The sequence below is a fragment of the Macrotis lagotis genome, chromosome 6 (assembly GCF_037893015.1).
Source record: "Macrotis lagotis isolate mMagLag1 chromosome 6, bilby.v1.9.chrom.fasta, whole genome shotgun sequence".
Classification (NCBI taxonomy): domain Eukaryota; kingdom Metazoa; phylum Chordata; class Mammalia; order Peramelemorphia; family Peramelidae; genus Macrotis; species Macrotis lagotis.
In genome coordinates this window covers 91,927,083-91,935,040 of record NC_133663.1, presented here as the reverse complement: position 1 = coordinate 91,935,040, position 7,958 = coordinate 91,927,083, and positions in this window count along the sequence as shown.

Here is a 7,958-nt window from a genome sequence, read left to right as displayed (position 1 = left end):
TTGAATTGAGTTGTAATTATTTTGTCTATGTATCTGAAAATACTTAATGAAACTCACCACCCTGCTTAGAATAAAGAGACATTGAGCTACAAGGATAGACTGCTATGCATTTAAAAATTAGTCACAAGCTTTACATCCCATCTAATCATCCCTCTTAACCATCTACTCTGTCACTGAAGTATCTACAGCCATTAGATCTATTGACACTATGCTTTGGGTTTGGAGCTGTCATCCTAAGGCAGTTGTGTGTCATCAAGTTCAAATGCACATGGCATCCTAGAAATAACCAACATCAGACTGCCCTTCTTCTACAGTCTTAAGTTGGAAACAATTAAACTAATATTATTGTTGCTTCTGGAAGATGGTGTAACAGCTAACTGTGATTCTATTCAACATCTCTGTGACTTAACATTTTAAAACATCTTTCCTTGGCTACCACTCCCTTAATTGAGTTGTCTTCTTTTGCCAGAACATAAGCTCTATGAGAGCAGAAACTCTTTCTTTTGTCTATTATCACAGTTTCTCAGTACAAGCTTTATAGAAAGTAAGCAATTGATAAATATTTTCCATTCCTTCATTTATATTGCATTGGGTGTTTTTGCTTAACTATTTTTCTTTGTAATGAGTTCTAGGGGCAGGGAATATCCAGAAAGATTGCAATATAAGAACAAAAGGAATCAATACAAATTTCTTTTTTTTTAAAGATAAAAATTAAGAGTATGGGTAAGGTTTCTAGGATGTTTTAAAAATACATAGAGTAAAATAAGTATATTCAAGCACTGTAAAAGAACTTGTTTACATAAAAATCAGTATGTTAATGATAAGTCATTCTTGGATATTAATTATTCAGGTTCTAAGACTCTACTGGCTAGCATATTGTTGGCTCAAATCTACCTACCATATGGACTTGAATCAGAAAAAAAAAAGCAACAACCCAATAATTTTTCTTAAGAAAAATTCTACATATTAGATGTTTTATTTCTGGTCTTGTCCTTGGTTAGTTTGATTTAATATAATTTTATTATAAATAAGGTAATGCAAATTCCAGGAAATTTGAGGTTATATAGGATATTTGATACATGTCATTCCAATAACATTTTCCCATCTGTCATATATTCCACTGTCATTAGAGCTTTCTCCCTTCAAATTCTTTTAATCAGGATCTTTAAAATGAACATATGTGATTGCCTCATATATTGCCTTATAGATTATCTTACTTAGGCTTTAAAGCAAAATTTTTGCCATATATTATGATTTAAATAAGGTTAAGAAAAAATTCATTCTTATATATATTATTCAAAAAAAGAATCGTAGAATGAAGTGCCAAATGAGTTCTTCAGAGGAGATTCATACTGAAACCTAGTAAATTACCCTCTATGGAAGAGTACATCTTCCTGTTAACTGTGGGTAGAGAAAGACTCTACAGGCTCATTTCATCATAAGAACAGATTCTTAACTAGTTTTGGGACTGTAGATGATGACTTCATTTTTTTTGCATTTACATATATAAGACCATTTAGGTTAATGAACTAACCATCTTTTAGGGAATATTGACACAAATGACATCTCATGCCTAGGGCTGGGCATCTTTCTCAGGGGACAGTGTTATGGAAAGAACATTTAGTTATAGAGGCCAAGCACCTGTGCTCCTATAACAGTTTTGCTATTTATTACCTTTGTTAGCTTGGATAAGTTGCTTTAACCTCTGTGTTTTGGTTCCTCAATTTATAAAATGGGAATGGGTCAGGCACACTAGGCAAACTCCCTTTCAGTTTTGGAGCTATGAAATCTAGAATGGGTTTAATTGGAATAATTCAGATAGGTTATGAACTGGCACTTCACCATAAATCACTTATTTCCCTAATTCTGATGTGGTTTCCTGGAGTAATACAAAATATGTCCCAGAACTGAAACAGAAACTCATAAACAACCCAACTCATCATAATGACAATAAGAGAAGACAAGACCAAATATGGTGAGTGTCTTAATGATACTATATCCTCTAATTCCATTCAGTGTTTTCCCTGCCCTGGTTTCTTACCACTAATTTTAGGCAGATTAGATCAGAAATTCATCGGTTCTTCTGATTATCTAAACTTCATTCACTGCCCCAGCAGAAGTGCTTTAACAATCAGCTGTCACTTGACTCTGCTGTTTCCTACAGGCCTAATGGGGATGGGGGTGGGGTGAAGTGGGCCATCCCAGGTGAATCTCCTATACACAGTGGAAGGAACCACCTGCTGCCTTCTGCCTCTGTGTCTGTCTGTATTTTCTCCCTATTATTCTGGCAGAAACTAAGTAAACTATAGCCAATAACAGAAATAAATGTGTCATTTGAATTTTTAAAATCATAATTTAAAATTAGTCTCAGCAATTTTTAAGCACTAATTTATATAGCCTAGGAATCATGATCTATGCCAGGCTGTGTCTAACAGAAATTTATATAGAGATAGATATAATCTGTAATACTGTACCCTATCTCCCCAAAGGAGACTGTGATTTCTACCTTTTTGAAGAGAGGAGGATGCCCATCACCAGGCAATTACTTTTTTGCTCTCCCATCTTCAAACTTTATTGAATAAGAAAAATATCTATCTTATATCAGATATTCAATCTTTATTTGCCTTCCAAGAAAAAGGTGTTCTATTGGGGTTTAGGATAAAAGTCCGTTTTCCTGGTTGTTCAAGATAGGAAAATGTCATACCCCAAACCAGAAAGGACAATGGCTTAATCTTGGTCAGTTCATATCCGCTCCCACCAAACATTCATTACATAAAAGAGAATGAGCAATAAAGTGAGCAAAAATATTTAATAAAGCAAACAACAATACAGAAATGAGGGAAAGTCATTCAAATTAGTTTAGGAGATAGACTAGAGACTACCCAAGAAAAAAGGGACTCAGCAATCTTAGAGTGAGATGAAATATCAGCTAAACCAAGTACAGAATTATTTCACCTGAGAAATAGACACTTAAAAGTCTCTGGGGTACAGAGAGTAGGAATCAAGCAACATGTATTCTGGCTCCTCTGCACATGCTTATGACTCTGGGAGTCTCCTGTTGATCATTCAAAAGTCCATTCCTCACTCTATTTTTCCTTCTTTCTCTCTGCCTCTCAGTCAATCTGGAGTCATATCTCCCTCCACTGAAACTAAGCTTTATGCAGCATCACAGGATACCATTCAAGGAACCACCCAAACCCACCTCAGCAAGTTGGGGCTACAGACATATGATGTAATATTACAACATATAATTCTATCGCATATTTTCTGTTATAAGTACAATTAGATTTTCCTGTTGCTCTTCCAGGCATTCTCTCGCTACATTTCTTGCTTTTTACTTAATGATTTAGGATCTTTTAATGTAATTATAACCTCAGGGAATTACTGCTTTGTTTAAAAATGTATTATTTTCTGTTTTTACATTGTTCTAATTTGCTGATATATCTTTCCTTTTTTTCTACCCGGATAGCCATCCCTTGTTTAACAGAAAAAATAAGTAATTCATCAAAACTCACCCATGCATCATTTAAGAGTAACAGTATAGGCCATGCTCCATAGTCATACTTCCCTACTTCTGATTTACTAGTATCCCAAATAGGCAGATGTCCCTGGGCTTATTTTGATGATATTCAGCCATTTCAGTTGTGTCTAACTCTTTGGGTTCTAAATCTGGCGACTTGATTGGGGTCGCACAGCTAATAAGTGTCTGAGGCACAATTTGAACTCAGGAAGATGAGATCTGCCTGACCTGATATATTAAACTTTAACCTGAGAGTACATGTACTCCTTGGAATAGAGAGACCTTGGGCATCTTATGAATACTTGTGGTTCAACTTCAGTAGAGTGTTAGTTCTTCCTTCCTTTACCCAAAAGGTTGAGTTGTTTGCTGTCATTCCCACTATGCTCATGATTATCTTAGGGGAGTTATTCTGTGATAGGTGTCATTTATGAAGCCATCCAAAGTGATAATGAAATGGTTCAAAACACCATTAAAACTCTTTGTACTCATGTATCTCTTTTGTTCATAATTTTGAAAGTTATTTTTAAAAACCATATGTGACAAGATTCCTTTCTCAAGTCATGATAATTCCATTGTTAAAATTTGGCGAGGCATGTAAGTTGTTTTCCTTATATCTATATATTAAATATTAAAACAGTACAAGGTTCGTTTCTCCTTCCTCCTGTCTTAATAATAGACATTCCTCTAGCACTTTAAAGTTTGCAAAGCATTTAATATCTCATTTCAGAGCAATCTTATAGTAGGGATACTTTAAGACATTACTATTTTATAGGGAAGGAAACTGAGTATCAGAGGGTTAGATGATTCACCATGGAGGAAGGACTCAACCCATGTCTCTCTTGATTCAGGTTAAAGTCTTTATTCCACTATGCTGCTTCAAGCTCTTAAAAATGTTTCATTTGTCTCATCCTAGCCCCTAAAAAATTTTCTTTACTTCCTCTCTCCTCCCAATACCACCATTTACCTGAAGCTATACCAATCACCAGAGGCCTGGAAATATCTAGTTCTAAATCTGATTCACATTCTAGTTTAGTAATAATAATAACAACAAAATAATATCAGCCAACATTTATATGGTGAATTGAAATTATAAAGCTCGTACATATTTTTCTCATTTCATCTCATAATAAACCCTATTTGCCTCAGTTTCCTCATCCATAAAATAAGCAGGAGGAAATGACAAAATACTCCAGTATCCCTGCTACGAAAATTCCAAATGATGCCACTGAAAAATGACTAAACAACACCAACAAGGTGCTATTGTTAAATAGTACCATATTTTACAGATAAAGAAAGTGAAGCAGACATAGGTTAAGTGACTTCTCCAGAATAACCCAATTGGTAAGTATCTGAGATGGAATTTGAACTCAGGTCTTCCTAATAGAGCTCTATCCACCATGCTAATACTTTACCAGCTAAATTATTTGGTATCTTTTTACCTCATTTCCCTCATTTCCATATTTTGACTTGTTCCTGAGTCATTGTATTTATCTACTATCTCTCTATGGTTTGGTAACCACTCAGGAATTAATGTTTTCAAAGTAGTCTAACTTTATCCACTAAACTGTGTTGTTTTTCTAGGTCATTGGTATTAGGGGATGGGCAGAAGGGAGAGGGTTACCTATATGTGACACCCCTTTGTTTTTAATTTTTAATAATGTTAATAATTCTACTGTTCTCTGGAGAAATGGTAGTCATGAGTCCCATTTGGACATCCTGAAAAGTATCCTTAGAATACATTCCCAGATGACCAGATATCTAGTCTTGGATCAGAAACACAACGGCTGTGACCATATCCCAGAGAGAGTGGTTCATTCATCAGGTCTTTAAGCATCCTTTCATGAATAGACTGTCCCAGTCATTTTTCAATAGGGCAATTATAGTCAAGGCCAAGAACCACCCTGGACTTGCCAATTCCATTGTTGCGAAGGGTCACTGAACTGTTATGGTCACTGAATACAGTGACTCAGGTAAATTTCCACTCAGCTAAATTTTCCCACACTTAGAAGAAAAACAATGTCATTTTTCATGATAGACAAACATAAATATTTCAGAGGGAATAGCCTTTCAAGTAACAAGACCTGTAAGACAGCTGTTTGTTCACTAGATCATATTCTTCCCCAAATCCAGCCCCAGCCTCTCCTGGAATACTTGGAATAGGAATAGAGTTCCTGGCTGAAGTTGAGACAAATTATACTCATAAAGTTCTTAAATACCTTATTATCACATCTAAAAAGGCAGTTAACTTAGTTTGCTAGTATCTATGTTTATATACTCCACACTTGAATTTCTGGGATATAGAATTGATTTTGTATCAGATACAAAATGTTATAAAATAGCACAAATCGAATGATGGCAAAATCATAGGACTAGAGAATATATTCAAAAAGTTCACATCTTTAAAATGTGAGATTCCATCTTAGTGTTTATGAATATAACATTAAAAAGGAACCTCAGAAGTATGCCCAACCCCTTATTTTACAGATGAGGAAACTAAGGCCCAATATGGGATAGGGAACTCATCAAGGTTACATAGGAAGAAAACTTCAGAGATAGGTTTTGCTCCTCAGAAGTAGTAGGTACTATGACCCTAAATCCATCCCCCCTCCCTTGTCCTTCCTATGCAATACATTCTGAAGCTATATAGAGCATATCTGCTATTTTCAGGTTATCTAATGTAAAGTACTCCTTCAAAGATCAGAAACAACATCATTTATATACTATTGCACTAATCTTCTCACCATTAAGAGTAGCAAATCTAAAAAAAAAGAAAAGAGTAGCAAATCTATACCTCATCAGATAGCCCTATCTCTTAGCTCCCAGGTTGTTATTTTATTAAATTTTAATTTAATTAATTTTGAAAAATATTTTTATATTAAAACCTTGATATCCTAGTCTGGAGAAAGACCAAAATTCCTAGAAGAGTTCTTATCTGAGCCAGAGTGAGCCAGGGGTAGATTCTAGGGTTCTATCTTTTCTTGTCATCCACTGACCTGGAATTGATCCAGTTGAAAACTGCCAATGGTTGGAAATTCCTCTGGTTAGTTGGTACCCTCTTTGATGGGAAAGAAAGAAAAAGGATAAGATAAAAGAAGGGAGTGGGAATAGTTATTAACATGCCCAGTCATGGACATCCTATCCTTTCCTGGAAGGGCTTTCAGCAGATCACTTTGGCATTTGTTTAAAGACATGATAATGATAGCTTACCAGGTTGCATGTGTAGTTTTTCAATACCTTCATGTTTTTATTTTTCTTTTTTTTATTCCTGTTATTGTAAGGTAGTATTTCTTTAAGGCAATGCCCCTTCAGATTTGACAGATAGCCTCTCCAGATAATTTTATATTTCAATATAAATTCAATAAGTTCAATAAGTAAATGATGCAAAAATGATGGTTTTGTTTCCTTCAGTTTATTTTTCCTTTATTATTGCTATAATTAGCATTTCTTACAGAATATTGAATAGTAATGGTGATAGCAGACTTTCTCATTCCATTCCTGATGTCTTGGAAAGACCTCTACTTTATCTCCATTACAAATAACACTTGCTTATGGTTTTCAATAGATACTACTTTTCATTTTAAGGAAAACTCCATTTCTTCTTGTGCTTTATAGTGTTATTAGTAGGAAGGGGTTATTAGTAGGAAAGGGTTGTATTTTGTCAAAAGCTTTTTTCTGCATCTGTTGAAATAGTCTTGTGTTTTTTTGTTGTTTTTATTATTGATGTGGTTGTGAATTCACCCTTTTTGTTCTTATACTTGTAATTTGGTTTTCCTCTTTTTAAAATAAATTAGCTAATGATTTATTTTACTTTTCCTCAAAAATGTCAGTTCCTACTTTTATTTATTCATTTATTTTTAAACTTTCAGTTTTCTTTAAATCTCTTTTGATTTTAAAAAGTAATTAGTATTTTTAATTTGTTATTTTTTTAAAGTTTTGTTATAGTTGAATGACTAATTTATGTACTCCTCACTTTTACTGAAGTGAGATATACATTTCCCCCAAATATTTCTTTGGCTTTATTGCACAAATTTTGGTATATTGTCTTATTGAAGTCATTATTTTTAATGTAAGTTGAATGTTTCTATAATTTATCCTTTAAGGCATTCAGTTTTTAGGATTAAGCTATTTAACTTCCAATTAATTTTTAATCTAAATTGGGGTGGCTTTGAATATATAAATTAGTCTGGATAAAACTTTCATTTTTATTACATTAGCCTTGCCACCCATAAAAATTAATATTTTTCTAATTATTTAAATCTAATTTTATTTGTATAATTTTATAATTTTGCTTACATAATTCCTGAGTTTGTTTTGGCAGGCATTCTCCAGTGTATTTTATCCTGTCTAGAATTATTTTAAATGGAGTATCTTTTACTATCTCTTCTAGTGGGAATTTATTTCAAAGTCACAAAACTGTGAAAGTACCTCAAAATATAGT